Source organism: Triturus cristatus, chromosome 8, assembly GCF_964204655.1.
Source record: "Triturus cristatus chromosome 8, aTriCri1.1, whole genome shotgun sequence".
Lineage (NCBI taxonomy): Eukaryota > Metazoa > Chordata > Amphibia > Caudata > Salamandridae > Triturus > Triturus cristatus.
The window spans coordinates 453,754,191-453,774,423 of NC_140591.1; positions in this window are offsets into that span (position 1 = coordinate 453,754,191).

A 20,233-nucleotide genomic window follows, 5' to 3' on the forward strand; every position below is an offset into this window, starting at 1 on the left:
ATCCCCTGAGCACTACTGATGCAGTCCAGCCATCTCCTTGTCACTACCAGGGGCGGCTCTAGGCTCATGGTGGCCCTGTGTAGGGAGCGCAGGTAGGGGGCCCCGGAAGAGGGGGTCCGGGCGGGGCAGAGCTCAGGAAGGTGTTTTAATAAAACGTCCAGAAAAGGCGTTAGATGACAAGTAACATGGTAACAGAAAAACGACGTTTACTTTTTGAGTGCTCATCACTTGGATACTTTGTTTTAGAATCTGGGTCTCTGGAGGGACCCCTTTCAACAAGAAAAACACGTTGCGTGTCCGTAAGAGAGTTCGGCCACAAAGCAGGATCCCTCCAATCACATAAATCATATTCAGAACACGGGTCTGTAACATGGTCTTGCTCTTTGGCTTCCTTTTCAATACCAGCATCATCCGTCTGTAAACTCTGAACCTCCTTCAGAATGCCAGATGTTGATGGACCGATGAATGATGTTTCAGTTTCTCTGTCTGAGGGTCTTTTGTAATAATCCTCATCCTGAGTTGGTAATTGCTGCATGTTTGTATCAATTTCAGAGTCACCTTGTTCATTTTCATTGGTCTGCTCATGAGTATCATTCTGCTCATGGATATCATCATTGTTTTGTTCTTCTTTATGGTCGTCAGCGCCTGTTTTACCGAGTGCATCAGCAGTACTCTGGCCAGAGGATTCTCCATCTTTAGGTTTCCCTTGGGTGATAAAGTTCAGGATTGCTCCTTCCTGTGACACTACGAAAGCCTGCTGAGACACCTTTCTCTTTCGTTTCAAATAACCAGATTTGTGTACTCTAATTCTCTTCATTTTGCTTGCAATGCAGCGGGCGAGGCTAGCAGTGGGTAAGGAAAAAAAGAAGACAATCAGCAGTGGCGGCTGCTGAAAGATTTTGATGTGTCATTTTTATTTTCTTGCAAAAACAACAGTTGATGGACAGAATGCAGAACAATGTCATACATTCACCCCAGTACAGAGATCTGGGCCTAAATCCATTGTTTTTTTGCTCACCACACCACCCCAGTTCAGACATGGCCATATGCAAATCAGCCTTGACCCTGTGCCTCATGGGATCAGTCCAGTCCAAACTGCCAAGCCATGTCTTCCCTGGACTACACAATGAAGGACCAGCATACCTTAATGAACGAGTGAATTTCCACCAACCTACCAGGAAAATATGTTCCAGAACCATCTCCCTAGCAGCCACCCAATGTAGCCGCTGATAAAACAGTGGAGGCCGCTACTTCTCCCACCTGGCAGTGAAGACCTGAAAACCCTCCCCCTGCACCTTAGAGCCTCACCATCGCTCCAGCAGTTCAGGAAGGGCCACAAGACCTCGCTGTTCAACCAACAAGCAGCATGATCCAGCATCATGAATCCCACACCGCCTCGAGACCCTTATGTGTGAAGCAGCTGGGCTTTACAAACCCTGACTGATTGATAGTAATTACCCTTCCCACTACATGTATGACACATTATGAAGACTAGCCACATATGGAAGGTTTATTTGAAGAGTGTTATAAAACTATAGGGTAGATCAAGTGACTTGGCATACAAGGTCTGTTTTCTCAGTCCACTGAGAACAGTAGAGCCTGGAGAATAGTTCATGTTCTATTTGGGAAGTGACCTTAGCAGGAAGAGAGTAAGCTACCTTGAAATCATGGCACACAGAGACCTGTCTCAGTACGTCACTAACTGATCCTGAAGACAGCCTACAGGTAACCAAAGACTTGTCCACTTTACCACATTGTCAAAAGACAAAATACAATATATTTAATTAAGGTTTCTTGTATAGTGCCATATTCCAGCAACCAGTTCTGCTCGCTTTCAGAGCACCTATTAAACAAGGATTAATTACAGTGAGTCCTAAGGCTATGAAAAGGCACTAGAGGTTCACTGAAGCAAAATTAATGTGCAAGGAACATCCAGTCAGGAGACAACTTTCAAGCAGACGTACGAATCACTAGCACAGCGTACCAACGACCCCATGGGCCGTGGCATAAGCAAGGAAAACGGCCCCTTTGGCTGCTGCTCAGGAAGTAAAATATAGCAATTATCAGGGTTCAATGGGCCCCTGAGGGTTTTGGGTCTCAGTACCACTGTACTTGCTGAACCAATGGTAACTATGCCCCTAGTATGGACAGAGAAGGCTGCTTCACCAATTGCAAACTGAGGACTAGTTAAACTAGTTTTCTCTGCTAGTCACATGACAAGCACTAGAATGTAATTAAAGAAATGATCAAGAAGCCAGTCTCCTACCAAGGTCTCTGCAAAAGGGCATTAGATTGAGTTAACATGGGTAGGCACTGCCATCCTATTCCAGGCGTCCATCCATAGGTGCTTGCATTTCATGTCTGCCTCAACACCATATAAACAGACATAACCAAATGCCAAGTACATTCGAACACTCGATGTTTTAAAAGATTTGTGCAGGCAGATCCACTCATTAGATCACAAGTATCAGCTTCATACTCTGTTTTCATGATTGTTGATAAGTAATTGTAATCATTTGAATGAATCCTTAACATTACGTCCAACACCTCGTACCCTGCTCTCCTCTTCCCCCCAATACGACCGTGCCTCCCAAGTTACACCTCCAAAAGTCACCATGCCTCCCCTCAGCCACAAGTAAACACCGCCCCTGCACTCCTGACTCACTCTTCCCTCAACATACAGCGCCGATCTGTACCACTCCCTACCCCTGGCGCACGGTGACCACCTCTCCGACCCGCGCCCTCTCAGAGATGAATCGTGAGAGAGAGGCTCTCTCTCACGATTCATCATGCCCTCCCTTCCCATGACCACCAGAATACCTCCAGCTTGCCACCTCACATGTCTTACCTCCACCCAGACCCAAAGCACACACCATCTACAATAACATCCTCACGCAACCTTCCCCATGCCCCCGGCTCCTCACCCCCACGGGCTGTGATACATTCCTATGCCTGATCTGCCCTCCTCCCCAGGGCTCCCCACACCCTCGTACAATGGCTCACCTTCCCTCGGGTTCACTCTGCAGTGGCACACGCTGACCTCCTCACTCCCCCTCCCCATGCCCTGACCCTCGGGCTGCTCACCTCGCAGCTGGCACCAAAGGTTGCACACTGGCATGCTATCCTCTGCAAGGCGGCCTTTCTTGCCCAGGGTCTCTAGGCGTGCCGGTGCATGGCCTCGGCCGGTCTCGGTGCTGCTCGCTGCACGCCGGGCATGGGTGCTGCCACCCCTCCTGCCGCCAGTGATGCGTGGTGCTTCTGTAACCCCTTCGCTGCAGGACTCGCGGGCACTGCGCATGCGCGCGCATGCGAGCCTCCAGAGGTGCCAGATCTGGACTATTAAAACAAGCTCAATTCTCCTGGAAAAAAAGTTCTAAACAAGCACAAGACCTACCAGAAGAGCCTGAAACAAGGCCGACCCCACACAAAGACGAGACTGGGTTAGAAAGGAAAAGAGTATAAGAACAACCATTCAGCGTGCATCACATTGGATTTAGCACGCCTCAGTCGTTCATGCGCCAAATCCCTGCCAGGGGCCGCCACGAATATGTATTGTATCTGATTCCTCGTGGTGGCCCCTGGGGTTTGGTGGCCCTGTGCAGGTGCACAGCTCGCACATGCCTAAGGCCGCCCCTGTCACTACCCATGCACTCCTCCAATCACCCAGCCAGCAACATGTACTTATCCAATCACTCTGCCAAAACCCAAGCACTTATAATTTCATCATGCACCCTCCTTGCAGTACTCTAATCATCCAGTCACTACCCATGTACTTATGCTATGGCCCAGGCACTAACAAATGCACTGCTACAATCCCCTGAGCACTACCCATGCAGACTTCTAACCACCTACATACTACTGATTCACTCCTCCAATTACCCAGGTAGTACCCAAGCACTTCAGTAATCCCTCTGTCACTACCCACACACTCCTCCAATCAAACATCCAGCATCGTGTACTTATCCAATCACTCCGTCAAAACCCAAGCAGTTATAAAATCACCATGCACTCTCCTTGCAGTACTCTAATCATGCAGTCAGTGCCCATGTACTCATGCAATGACCCAGGCACTGCTACAATCCCCTGTGCACTACCCATACAGACCGCTAACTACCTACACAGTACTGATTCACTCCTGCAATTACCCAGGTAGTACCCAGGCACTCCAGCAATCCCCGTCACTACCCATGCACTCCTCCAATCACCCATCCAGCATCATGTACTTATCCAATCACTCCACCAAAACCCAAGCACTTATAAAATCACCATGCACTCTCCTTGTAGCATTCTAATCATCCAGTCACTACTTATGTACTCATGCAATGACCCAAGCACTAACTCATGCACTGCTACAATCCCCTGTGCACTACCCATCGCCCTGTCAGTACCCATGCACTCCTTCAATCACCCAGCCAGTACAATGTACTTATCCAATCACTCCGCTAAAATCAAAGCACTTATAAATTCACCATGCTCTCTCCTTGCAGTACTCTAATCATCCAGTCAGTACCCATGTACTCATGAAATGACCCAGGCACTGACATATGCACTGCTACAATCCCCTGTGCACTACCCATGCAGACCTTTAAACTCCTACACACTACTGATTCACTCCTCCAATCACCCAGATAGTACCCATGCACTCCAGCAATTCCTCGGTCACTACCCATGCACTCCTCCAATCACCCATCCAGCATCATACTTATCCAATCACTCCGCCAAAACCCAAGCACTTATAAATTCTTCATGCATTCTCCTTGCAATACTCTAATCATCCAGTCAGTACCCATGTACTGATGCAATGTCCCAGGCACTAACACATGCACTGCTACAATTCCCTGAGCACTACCCATGCAGACGTCTAACCACCTACACACTACTGATTCACTCCTCCAAATACCCAGGTAGTACCCATGCACTCCAGCAATCCTTCTGTCACTACCCATGCACTCCTCCAATCACCCATCAAGCATCATGTACTTATCCAATCACTCCGTCAGAATCCAAGCAGTTATAAAATCACCATACACTGTCCTTGCAGCACTCTAATCATCCAGTCATTACCCATGTACTCATGCAATCACCCAGGCACTAACACATGCACTGCTACAAATACCTGAGCACTACTCATGCAGACTAGCCATCTCCTTGTCACTACCCATGCACTCCTCCAATCACCCATCCAGCATCATGTACTTATCCAATCACTCCACCAAAAATCCAAGCACTTATAAATTCTCCTCGCAGTACTCTAATCATCCAGTCACTACCCATGTACTCATGCAATGACCCAGGCACTAACACATGCACTGCTACAATCCCCTGAGCACTACTGATGCAGTCCAGGCATCTCTTTGTACCTACTTATGCACTCCTCCAATCACCCAGCCAGCACCATGTACTTATTCAATCACTCGGCCAAAACCCAAGCAGTTATAAATTCACCATGCACTCTCCTTGTAGTACTCTCTGCATCCGGTCAGTACCCATGTACTTATGCAATGACCCAGGCACTAACACATGCACTGCTACAATCCCCTGTGCACTACCCTTGCAGACCTCTAACCACCTACACAGTACTGATTCACTCCTGCAATTACCCAGGTAGTACCCATGAAGTCCAGCCATCGCCCTGTCACCAACCATGCACTCCTCCAATCACCCAGCCAGCACCATGTACTTATCCAATCACTCTGCCAAAATCCAAGCACTTATAAAATCACCATGCGCTCTCCTTGTAGCACTCTAATCATCCAGTCACTACTCATGTACTCATGCAATGACCCAGGCACTAATTCATGACAAATACAGAGGAGGTCATGCTAATCACAGGGGTACCCCAAAGCATAGTGTTCCCTAGTGTATGTAGGTGTTTTCACTGTATTCTAAGTGTCTTTTAGCATAGCACTGACTCTAGGCCTGGTTAGTCAGAGTCAGTTACCATCCGTACCCGTCAGCAAAAAGTTGGGTGCACAGGAGGACTTTCTGCTCCTCTGTTGAATCTTTCTGCACATCTCTTGCTTCTTCCTGCACTTTTCTTCGTCTTTCGGGACTTCTGATGCCTCTTTGTGCATTTATCTTGCTTCTTTCTGCGCTTTTGTTCCTCTTTCTTCACATGTCCTACCTTTGTAGGCATAGTTAGAAATTAGCATTTAAAAAACCTTTGAAATTCACTGAAAAAACCATAGGTTTCAGGAACGTTATGGTTAGAAATTAGATTTTTTTTAAACCTTTGAAATTCACTGAAAAAAAACACAGGTTTCAGAGACGTTATAGGTAGTTGGGCATTCCACTCGTACAAAACCAGAGAAATTCGTCCGTTATAGTTAGTTCAGCTAACTATAACTCGCCCCCCGGCAATGCATTGCTGATGACGTCACATATGACATTATTCATGACATGGTCAGTGACATCACTGATGACATCACTAATGACATCTCAAATGACATCACTGATGACATCACTGATGACATCATCCACGTGATAGTATGATGCACCTCCTCATACCCTAATATATCCTCTAATACACCCACTCTAAAATACAGACAACCATTTTCGAAACCATAGACTCACCAATACCAGTTAGCACATACCCCCTCACTAATTCCTAGGTCTACACACACATCTACTCATTCACCCATACAGACACACATATCTATACAGACACTCACACACGCCACTCATCCATAGAGTTACTCACACACCTAGTCAGTCATGCAAAGAATCAATCACACTCCCATTTACTCACCTATACAGTTATACACACACCACCTCACTTATTCAAACATATACTAACACATACTTACACTCGAACAATAATACAAGCACACACTGATCCATACAGCCACTCTCACAATCACTCACTCTCACATATAGTCATTTATACACTCCAACACTCACATATATTGCCTTTCACATATGCAGTTACTCACACATGTACCACTGAGGCATCCATTCACTCACCAACACACCCATACACACACTCACCCACCCATACAGCCCTTCACAGATACACTCTTGAACCCATACACCCAGTGAATCATCCACTCACACATCTATGCACAGTCACACTCCCCCACCCACCTACACAGACACTCAGGCACCCATACAGATACTCAGACAACCAATCAATAACCCATATAGATCCTCATTTAGCTAGTCACCAACTCATGCAACCGCTTACACACCAACTGACAAACTAAACTTTGTGAATGTCTGTATCAGTCACTAACCCGTGCATTCAGTAAGACACATTTAATCACTCACTTATACAGTCAGTCAAGCACCTACTAAATCATCCATACACCCACTCATTCTTCAATACACCTTTGTTTATATATAAAACATATTTAAACTTTATAGAAACACACAGTCACTGGATGAAGTCATCAGTAATGTCATCAGTGATGTCGTTTGAGATGTCATCAGTGATATCATCAGTGATGTCACGGAAAATGCCATGAATGATGTAATATGTGACGTCATCAGCAGTGCATTGCAGGGGCGCGAGTTATAGTTACCTGAACTAACTTTAACGGCTGAATTTCTCTGGTTTTGTACGTGTGAAATGTCCAACTAACTATAACTTTCCTGAAACCTGTGTTTTTTTCAGTGAATATACATATATATATGTATATATGTGTGTGTTTGTAACCAAGTTCTAGTGAAATGAATCACTGAGTAAATGCCTGGTGCTGCTTAGGACCACAAGGGTGGGTCATGAGGTTGATTTGTCCAGCACTGAGATCTGTGTGTGTCCTATGGGTCTTAGTTTGCGCTCACAGGGAGATAGCTCAGTGGGTGTGGCTAAAGGTTTGAGGTAACTATAGTATGCGTCATTGGGGTGCTCCAGTGTTCTGACCATTTTAACATTGTAAAGTGCCCTAATAAAATCTTATTAATAGTTGGCACTAAAGAGGTTGCTGTGCCTTCTATTTTGTGGGTCGCCTTGGGTTCATTCATCTGAGTCCAATCATGACAGACTCATAGCAGGTGGTATTAAGGGGTTAGTTTACGGCCACATTTGTTTTTTAAAACGCATTTGAGCTGCTAAAGTAACACAGCCCCTATTTAAAACCAAATCTTTGTTATTATTAATTATTCCGATATTGGGATGGTCGATGCAATTAAATATTGCATCAATGGGCATGCCAGGCACCCCTCTATAGCGCTTTGCTAGAAGCGTTGGCACTTACATCGAACTGTTCTGCTCAATGGTTCCTAGCTGATAGGCATAAGGTCTCTCGTTGTGAAGACAGTGAACGTTAAACTATATGTCCTTAAATGAACACATACAGTGGATTTTTCCCTGTCCTTATTTTTTTTTTTACTAGTAATAATACTCCTTTATTAGCAGCAACTCAATTAAGAAATTGATAAATCTGGAAATTGAAACCTATTTCTGCCAGCGGGTTTCCTCCTCCTGATAGACAAAGCATTACTGTAAGCTATAACAAACTCCAAACAAACAACTACTGTCCGCTTTTAATATGAATGTGGCATAGGAAATCATGTTCCAGCTGGCTGATACCTTGAAAGCACACAGGCGTACTCCTTTTCTCTTCTCCATGTTTGTTTTCTCTTGTGCCCACTGCCTGGGCATCGCCAGCTCCCATGCTGGGGTGCTTTGCTACGCACGCACAGGTAGTCATGTTCAGATTTAGTCCAGCTGCTAATTATTTTTTCCCTCTCAAGCAGCTGTTGACTACCATGGATATGGCCTTGTTGGTGAGGAGACATCATACCAAGATGAGAGAGAATGTTATTTAAGAATGGGCTATACATAATGTCAAAATATATATAGTCGAACACACACAGCAAATCCGGTGTGTAGCAATAAAGTAGTTTGTAGCGTGCTTCAGAAGTATCACTCACTGATCAAAGAGTGTGAAAACTGAAAAACTGGAGGCGTCACCCAACTTGGGGGGCATCCTTCTGAGCACAGCGAGGATCCACAACCAACACAGTGTGGGATCTAGCTTCTTGTTTTCTTTGTATAATAGCACGTGTGAAGAACATTTGTAGGCATATCCAAGTACTTGTTTATTCAGATTTCGATATTGTATGTTTCATATCAATCTTGAATATATCAGGATAAATCCATAAATGTAAATCAATATCAACGTGTCTCCCGATGCATTTCGGGCATCACAGTGCCCTTCGTCAGGGAAGAGTGTCTAAAGGATAACTGAGCAAGGATAACATGAGTATAACCACTCATAAATTAAAGAAATCATCACCACATTTTAAAACGTGCACCTAAACGTGCTACAAAGCATGTAAAAGTGCGGTGGCACGAGAGGCAATAGATGTCATGCTGGTGTGGTGAATGGCTAAAGTCAAATAAAGTCAATAAAGAACACAATGGTGCAATATGCAACCTGAACAAGATATACGAAAAATAAAAAATGAAGCAACACTTGTAAATGGTGACAAAATCAAACAAAAACCCATGAATATTAAAATATATAAGTTGCATGCATGCTTTAACTTCTGAAGATCGTGAGCCGCAGTGAAATTGACACAGGCCGTCAAAGCGCGTATTACAATGGTTAGAAAGAAAATGTTATTTGCCATCATTGAAAGCCGCCGGTAAAAAAGACCGCACGGCACACCAGTAACGTGAACAAAATTTAATACAGCGTGCAAAGGTAAAAACGAAGTATTAGTGAGCGCAAGTTGTTAACAGCATGAAGTCTCAACGATACAGAGTAAAGTGGACGTGTACTTACTTCTACGTGGATGTGGACGAGACCACGTCTCGACAGAAGTGTATGGAGAGTGTAGAAAGAACCGTGGATTTGAAACAGTGGTGAATGTGACATAGAAAAGAGACTGAACCCAAGTGCACGAAATATAGTGCCATGTTGTGATGTGCTTTAAAATGTAAAAACGATGGGATAATAGGGAGATGAAATGAAAATCATATGAATAAACGACTAAACCAGAAAAGATAATAACGGTTGACAAGAAATGAAAGAAACATCAGGGATATGAGTGAAGCAACCTAACAGAGGAACAAGGTCTTATGGAAAGTGAGTTGCACTGCAGTGACAGACAATCAAAAAGGAATGTAAGATAAACAGAAAAAGCTATGAAAAAGACTATAAAACAACAGGGTAGAACATTAGACAAAAGATAAGTAGTCACGAAGAGAGAACACAGCAAATCCATCCAGTTACAAATCATGAGAAATTTAAAGATAACATGCAAATTCCATCCGATCATTAAGACCCTGTGGTTTCTTTTTTTTTTTTTTTATTTTATTTAAGACTTTTTTCCCCATATAATTTGCACAGGGCACGACACATTGCATAAACAACAGTAATTTATACACACTGTTCATTACTGTTTCCTTGAATCTTTAAACAGTTCATACACCATCATAAATTATATACAGAACATAATATCTGTTAATTATAATCTAACAAAATATACTAACTTGCGTCACATTCTTTCCACTTAGTTATGGGCTCCCAAATTTGTCTGCCTAATCTTCTTCCCTTTTTTCCCTTCCTTGCATAAATTGCCATCTCCAAATTATAAATCTGTGTTAATCTAGCTAACCAACGGTGAAAGGTCGGGGGTAGGGGTGTAAGCCATTCCGCAGCGATACACAGTCTCAGAGTTGCCATGGCGATAAATATAAAACAATCATATTCAGGTTGCCTGACACTATCGTTGACTCCTAACAATATAGTCACTGGTGTTAAACTGCACTCAAATCCTAGTGATCTAGAGAAGAAGACCTCAATGTCTCTCTGTATTTTTTGCATATGCGGGTACGCAGCAAAGATGTGGACAATATCAGCCTCTAAAATTCCGCATCTTGGGCAGTTAATGCCTGTTGTCCCTCCCTTTTGCGCTATTCTAGCAGGGGTATAATATAGTCTATACAAAGTTTTGTAATGTTGTGCCTGGAGGGCCGCAGAACATAATATATTCTGCCCCATTTCTGAGACAAAAAAAGTTTCTTTCCCTACATCCAACTTATGTGCCCAGTTTTCCGCTCCTTTTTCTAAATCATCCTGCTTAGATTCTATCAGTTCCGAATAGATTCTTTTAATTGTACAGTCAGTTCCTCCCTGAATAATCTCCATAATTGAGTTTTTCTTAAATCCTGCCTGCCCTCCCTTCTTTGTTACCATATAGCTTCTGACCTGTAAATATTTAAAAAAGTGTCTTGAGTCCAATCCGAATTTACGTTGTATCTCCAAAAACTGCATTATCCCCTGCCCATCCTAAATATCACCAATCTTATTTATTCCCTTCCTTCCCCATTCTTTAAACACAAGGTCAGAGAAGATATCTTGAGGCAAGAAGGGATTCTGTCCCATTCTTGTATATCGATTATATCTCCCAAGGCCGAATTTCTTTGTAAACGCTTTCCAGATGCAGAATGCTGCCGTGACGGTCTTAAATCTGGTCCTTTTAAAATAACTCTAATCCATCTGCTTCAAAAATACATTTTCTGTTGCTGCTCCTAGTGCTAACCCGTATATAGCAATTGTACTAAGACCCTGTGGTTTCAGTGAATTGAAAAATGTTATCCAATAATTCTCTCTTTGCAAGAGTTGTTTGTGATTGTCTCTGCCATCGATTCTTCTGACAGTTTCCAAAATGAGAAATTGTAGTTGGCTGATGTGATGATGACTGTCCATGAAATGGGCTGCAATTACTGATTTGGAATGCCTGGTACGAATGTTGCTTTTGTGCTCGTGTATCCTTGTTTTTATCTTTCTTTCAGTCTTTCCAACATACACCAAGCCGCATGGGCATTTTAACATATATATGACATTAGTTGTGTCACAAGTACCGTTCACTTTGAGTTTTATGTTGGTGCCTTTCATGGGATGATTGATTGTGGCCCCTTTGATAACATTGTTACAATTGCTGGAATTGTGGCAAGGTACAGTACCCTTGAAGTTGGTGTCCATGTTGTCTATGGATCTTTTCGTTATGATGTCTTTCAAGTTCCTGCCCCTTGTATATGCAAAAATTGGTGTGTCTTTGAAGATGCCTTTGAAGTCAGGTTCTAGAGCGAGTATAGCCCAATGATTCTTGATCGACATTTTGTATTGTTGACTCAGTGTGGAGAATTTAGACACAACCACATTCCTTTTTTCTCTAGTTTTCTTGGAAATGTGAAATAATTCCGAACGAGTTCTTTTGGAGCAACGATTTTTGGCTTGTTCCAAAACATTGTCAGGATAACCTCTCTGTTTAAAACGGTCAAGCATAAGCTGGACTTGTTCTTGGAACACAACAGGGTTAGACACAATCCTTTTAACTCTTAAGAGTTGAGAGTATGGGAGATGATTTTTGAGAGCGTTGTTGTGGAAACTGTGGTAGTGAAGTGTGCTGTTCTTGTCTGTGCTTTTTCTGTATATGTTGGTTTCTAGATGGTTATTAACCTTGCTTATGGATACGTCCAAAAAGGTTATGACCGTGGCATTGATCTCATACGTGAATTGAAATCTATCATGGATTGTTTTCAGAGAAATCAGAGCGTTGTTGAGCATGTCGTATGAGCCCTTCCATATGAGAACAATATCATTGATATACCTGTAAAATTTCACAGCATGATTTTTCCAAACATCGGAGTTGAGTATGTTTTTCTCTTCAAAGTTGTTCATAAAGATATTCGCATACGAAGCGGCGGCAAAATTGCCCATTGAAGTGCTAGTTAATTGTAGGTAACATTGGTCATTCAACTTAAAATACCTCTGGTATAGAGTGAATGGTAAAAGTTCCATGAGAAATAGTTGAAAATTGGGATCCAGTTCTGAATAGAGTAGAATTTCCTCTATAGCTTCAATTCCCAGATTGTGTGGGATAGAGGTGTAAAGGGAATTGACATCCGCTGTGCATAACCATATTTCATCGTCATTATCAAATTTGATGTCTTGAATTTTAAGTAAAAAGTCTGTAGTGTCCCTGATGTACGTGTTCACGTTCATGACAAAAGGTTGTAGGTACTTGTCAAGGAGTTTTCCGACAGCTTCATGTATGCTCCCTCTAGTCGATACTATGGGTCGAAACGGAGGATGTTGTAAGTTCTTGTGAACTTTGGGAAGCATGTAAAGATAAGATGCTCTCGGATGATTCGGTAAAAGGAATTTGTAGGTTTTTTCATTGATAACTCCCTCATGCAACGTTTTTTTGAGTAAGCAAGTAAGCAAATTGTTCAGTTGGGTCATATTCCAAGACGCAATAAGTTTCAATGTCGGAGACATGTCTTTGTACCTGTTCCATATAGAAAGCAGTGTCCATAATCACAAGGGCAGCGCCTTTTTCAGTATTTTGGCAAGTAATATCTGGATTGTCTGCCAGGCGTTTGAGCATATTGAACTCTTTGTGTGTGAGATTGTGGTGTCTAGAATGACGTTTGAAATTGAATTTTTAAATGTCTAATCTGACCAAGTTTTCAAAAGTGTCCACATTTTTGTGGCTTGCAGGAGCCATATAGGTGCTACTGCTATGTAACCCTTTGAGTTGATCAGGTTGATCCGGGGTATGTTCAGTCAAAACGTTGTCAAAACAGTTTCGAAGACGTAAATTGCGCATCAGTTTGAAAAGGCTGATTTCCAGTTCCAAGCTATTGGTGTGGCAGGTGGTTACGAAAGAAGTGCCTTTTTGGAGGATCTTAATCTCCAAGGTATTCAAGTGTATTGATGAAATATTGATGACTAGGTTGTTGGTGACTTCTTCCCCTTGAGACATTTTCTCGTGGTTGGCACGTTCCGTGTTTCTTTCTCTCCTTTTTCCTTTGCCCCTCCTGAGTCGATCTTTTCGGTAGTACCTTCCTCTAAAAAAGGAACATTGGAGATTTGTATGATATCTGTACTACTTGTTGATGGTTGGTTCACATTTGGTGCTGGTTTGCGTCTTGTGTCACTCTCAGATGACGATGTATCAGTTTCACTCTGTTGACTGTAAGGTTTGTTTTGTCTGCGTCTTGCATAGACTTCTGCCCATGAATAAACCTCACCTAATTTGTAATCGATGGCATCGCGTTTGTATTTGCGATTTTTTCTCTCCTTAATTTCCTGACTGTGTTTGTCCAGTTAGACATTGATGTCTTCTAGGGTCTTAGTCAGATTTTCTGGCGTCATCAGGTTTGTCAATTCTGTTTGAGTATGGGCAATCTCTTTAATTAAATCCTCCAGGATTTTAGAAAGTTCTTCAATGATAAGAAGTAGGAGGTCCAGCGAACATTTATTTAAAATCGCGTACCATTTCTCAACAAATCTTGGACTATTTTTACATAGCAAAGGTTTCAAGGGGATATGCAGACCCCTAGGAATTCTTTGTGCACGATGATATTTTATTAATGTGCTTGCGTGCAAGCGTTGATTAATCTCTCTCTTCGTGAGATAAAGAAGTTGTCTAATGCTGCTCTCTTTGTTATGTGAAGTAGAGGAAGGAGTGGTGTCCTCATGTATCAGCGCATAACTCTTATCGGCATCCTCATCTGTGAATGCAAAGGTATCTGCTTTGAGTTCTGTGAGGTTGGATATCTCATCGTAAGCCATGTTGCAATTGAAGATGCAGGCGTGCTGTGTTACAGGATCCCGAGGCAATACTCCATGGGAGTTAACTTTTAAAACAAGCATTAGAAATGCAGTAGGTCTTGCATTTTTTTGAGTTAGAGCTATTGGCATAGCTCAACAGCTACCAGACAGAAATTGCCACTTTGCAGGTGCCGAACAGAGCATTGCTCCTTGAAATGGCCTGAAAGCCTAAAACGATGTTGATAGCCTACAAAATAAAAAAGCAGATCAGGATGACCAGGAGGAACCCACACGTATTGGGATGGCCAAAGCACCAATAAAACCCCCGTATTTCTAAATGGCACAACAACAAACAAATGGCAATTTATGGGCATTCCAAAAACCGATAGAGGAGATAACAACAGGTCTGCCAGACAGTGCATGCGCGCTGCCTAGGCTCGACCTAAAATGTGTTCCCAAAGCAGCACATGACAGTCAAGTGGGCGAGCTGCGATCAGTAGACCCAAATTCTCTTGATCTTACAGTCACTTTTAGTGACTGGTATCTTACCTAGTTGTAGAGCTTGACCAGTGCTATTTTACCACTTAAGACACTGCAAATGGCTGTTTGTTAAAGGAAATTTAAAGGCATGTACTGCTTATGCCTTAAAATGGATCAGCGGTTGTTGACAACAATAATGCAAAAAACATAGCATACCACAACAACATACACAAACACAACACAAAAAAAACATAACAGGGCACAACGCAGCACAAGTCAAAACAGAATGCAAGATAACCACAGTACATAACATCGTATTGCAAAAATGTAGCACAGAATACTACAATACAAAAAAAGCAGAACACTTCATCACAGCAACAAAATGACACACAACTAATATATGCAAATATTTTTGTCAAACATTAGTATCTTTAGAATCCTACTTCCATAATTTGGTGATAAAAGATGCTTCACACTCTGCCTTCACTTTACATAAAATAGGGCCAGCCAAAAATGTTTTCAGCTCCTGCCCTCTGACACGGGACACGGCATGGTTCACTGACACAACATCGATGTAATAAATATCGATGTAAAACATATCGAGTGAAAAATATAGACAACAAAAATATCGACTCCTATACTTAAACAGATAAGTAAAAAAAATTGAATAAAAGATATCAATGTAAAAAATGTAGATGTATAAAATATCGACTTTTATATAAATATAAAATATAATAATATATATCAAATATATTACATTTTATTTTAACAAGATAAAATACATTTTATATACATTTCAATAAAATATAAAAAGAAACTTAATAAAAAATTATAAACACACAAACCTAATTATTTATACATATATGTTTACTTCAAAACAATTAATAAACTATTATTTTTAATTTATGTTAAACGTTTAAAATTATATAAAAAATAAAAATATATATCAATGATTCAAAATATAAAAAAACAAAACTCTATAATAAATTAAACATTAAACTATTAAAAAATATTTAAACCCTCAAATTCACAATACAGTGAGTGCAACAGTAGGGAACGTGTTAGATTGCAGAGGGGTAAAAATATCTATTCCCACTCCAGTGAGTGCAACAGTAGGGTATGTGTTGGATAGCGGAGGGGCAAAAATGACTATTTCCACTCCAAAGAGTGCAACAGTAGGGAAAGTGTTGGATAGCGAAGGTGTACAAATTACTATTCCCACTCCAAAGAGTGCAACAGTAGGGAAAGTGTTGGATAGCGGAGGGGTAAAAATATCTATTCCCACCCCACTGACTGCAACAGTAGGAGCAGTGTTGGATAACAAACGGGTATAGTGTACTATTCCCACTCCATTGAGTGCAACAGTAGGGAAAGTGATGGATAGCGGATGGGTAAAAATGACTATTCCCACTCCAGTGAGTGCAACAGTAAGGAAAGTGTTGGATAGCGGAGGGATAAAAATTACTATTCCAACTCCAGTGAGTGCAACAGTAGGGAAAGTCTTGGATAGCGAAGAGGCAAAAATTACTATTCCTACTCCAGTGAGTGCAACAGTAGGGAAAGTGTTGGATAGTGGAGGGGCAAAAATTATTATTCCCACTACAAAGAGTTCCATAATTAATAATCAATCAAAAACATTATTAATAAAAAAACGAATAAACGTTATTACCTACACACACTTCAACACTACAATGTCCACAACACACACCTAAATTAAACTATAAAATAATACAACACAATTAAAACTTATTTTTAAATTAAAAACTATTACTATTAACACCTAATTATAAAGTAATTAAAATGTATTTAATATCCATACTTTACCCCTTCAGAAGTAAAAATAACACACACAAAAATAAACAATTAACCAAAATAAATATCACAAAATTAACATTAATTAACAACTACATATTAATTAAACACAAATTACTTCCTGTTCATTACCCCTATAAACACCACCTAAAATTAATTACACAATTGCCATATTTTTTTTTACTTTATTTAATTAATATCAATTAACAAATTTAATAAAATCACTACTTAACACTCTTAATCCCTATAATTACACAATTACCATAATGAATTACCAATTAATTAAAATTAATTAACTACCAACTATGAATTCATCAATTAAAAATAAATTACTTCCCACCCTTTACACTTATAAACACCAAAACACACACCTAACATTAATTACAGTTACTAAAATAAATTACCAATGAATTAATTACAATTATTTAAAAAATAATGATTAATTAATCAATTAAAAGTAAATTACTTCCCACCCTTTACACCTATAAACACCAAAACACACACCTAAAATTAATTACACAATTACCATAATTAATTACAAATTAAATAATTATTATTAATTAGCAACAATGTATTATTTAATTAATAATAAATTACACATTTAACACTATAACATCTCAATTAAACAAAAATAATAAATAAAAAAATAATCAATTAATGTAATATAATTAAATTACTTCCCACCCTATTCCCCTATAAACACACAACCCACTATGGAACTAAAAACGCACAATTCAAATAAATGGGTCGATTCCGATCCGTTAAAAAAATTCCCCGTACGAATCGTATCTGGATTTTTTTCCGTACGAATCGTACAAGTCCCGTACAAACTGGCAAGTACGATTTGTATGTGAAAAAGTCCATACGAATCGCATTGGGTAAATTCCCCGACACGTCCTCGGGTCGGGAAAAGCGTCCGACACATCCCCGGACATTTTTACGTACGATTCGGAAAACTGAAGTCCGAGCGCGCAAGTACGATCCGTAACGTCCGTCCGATTGTACAACCGTATGGTAAAAAGACCGTCCGGAGCGAACACCCATAGCAACCATGGAGACGTCCAAACAGGTGCCCGGTACGCGCCGAACACCCCCCCAGCCCCCCGTATGTACGCGCCGTCCCCCCCAGCCCCCCGTATATACGCGCCGTCCCCCTCAGCCCCCCGTATGTACGCGCCGTCCCCCCCCAGCCCCCCGTATGTACGTGCCATCCCCCCCAGCCCCCCCGCGGATGAATGGACGCGCCGTACCCCCACCCCACCCGTGTATGTACGGCGCGTACCCCCACCCGTGTATGTACGGCGCGTACCCCATCCCCATATGTACCGCGCATACCCCCACCCCCGTATGTACGGCGCGTACCCCCACCCCCATATGTACAGCGCATACCCCCACCCCCATATGTACAGCGCGTACCCCCACCCATGTATGTACGGCGCGTACCCCCACCCGTGTATGTACGGTACGTACCCCCACCCCCGTATGTACACCCGTGTATGTACGGTGTGTACCCCCACCCGTGTATGTACGGCACGTACCCCCACCCCCGTATGTACGGCACGTTCCCCCGCCCCCGTATGTATGGCGCGTACCCCCACCCCCGTAAGTACGGCGTGTACCCCCACCCGTGTATGTACGGTGCGTACCCCCACCCGTGTATGTACGGCGCGTACCCCCACCCGTGTATGTACGGTGCGTACCCCCACTCCGATATGTACGGCGCGTACCCCCACTCCGATATGTACGGCGCGTACCCCCACCCCCGCATGTACGGCACATAACCCCACCCGTGTATGTACGGCGCGTACCCCCACCCATGTATGTACATACACGGGTGGGGGTACGCGCCGTACATACACGGGTGGGGTGGGGGTACGGCACGTACATCTGTGGGGGGGCTGGGGGTACGGCGCGTCCATCCGCGTGGGGCTGGGGGGACGGCGCGTACATCCGCGGGGGGCTGGGGGGACGGCGCGTACATCCGCAGGGGGGCTGGGGGGACGGCGCGTACATACGGGGGCTGGGGGGGACGGCGCGTACATACGGGGGGCTGGGGGGGACGGCGCGTACATACGGGGGCCTGGGGGGGGGGGCGGCACGTACCGGGCCCCCTATTCCGCTCGCATCGCGGCGTACTTCGCTTTTCCGGCACTTTTTGGGTGCCGTAAAAATATTGCCATCCGGACTGCTGTCGTAACGGATCGTACTTGCTGGTACGTAAACACATGCCTAACTCCGTCCGGACGTCACGTCCGCGGTGTCCCGGATCACATTCGTATGTATTTTGCAGTCGGTCGGTGTTTTTTCCGACTCGTACGGAAATGGTGTTTCCGTACGAATCGTACTTGCAAGTTTGTATGGTATTTTTACCGGGTACGAGTCGGACGGAGAAAACGCTACGACCGACGGTTCGCACCCGGTTTTTGCAGGATCGGAATCGGCCCCAAAATGTTAACACATATATCAAAAATACAAACAATTCTCATACAAAAAAAACCATACATCTCATACATTTAAAACATATACTAAAATACATAACATTAATTAAAAGATTGATATTTTCAACAATTATATTTTTGCAAACGATATTAAACACTTTGATATTTTTTAAATCAATATTACTTACCTTATGTTGTATTCTTGACCATGATATTTGTGCTGTCGATATTTCTTTTCCCACGATATTTCTGACTCGATATTTGTGCAACTCGATATCTTAACCTCAATATTCTGTCTGCACACCTCCCAGCACCATTATTGGCGATGCAGCTTACATTTTTACTTTTATAATACAGAAGCTAATATAATTGTCGGACATGAAACTTTAGTAAATATCACCTGCCTTAAGACCAGAAAATCAAACTCAAGGAAAGAAGTAAATTATAACTTACTTCACTAGCTCTACAGGCACTAGAGCAAATTCAGTAGCAGATGCCAGGGCCTGCAGGAAATGTCCAGCAAGCTGTATTTTGCACATGTTCCTAAATAAATGAATACTTTGGGCTCCATTAGGATGTTACACCACCGCCCGCATGGCGGTGGCGATCCGCCCTACATCCTTCCCCGCCCGCCACCCATTTCCCCCCGCCATATTAGTATGGTGGGGGGTACCGCGGCGGACAGGAAGACCGTCTGCCGCTTTTCTTCCCGGTCGACGAGTCGACTGGGCGGAAAAGGGTTCAATATGGTGGCGGTGTCTGCTAGACACCGCCATCCATATCAGGATGCAGACGGAAGGCAGCCTTTTGCCACTGAAAGGCATGCGGAGTTTGAAGTTGGGGGCCAGTTGCGGGCCCCCAGGATGTTGGGGGGGCACATGGGGGGTACCTATGGTACCCCCCTGCATTTGCATGCACAAGGTGGCAGGCGACGCGCGGTGCCTGCCACGTTGTGCATGCAAATGCACCAAAAGCATTTCTGACATTGCG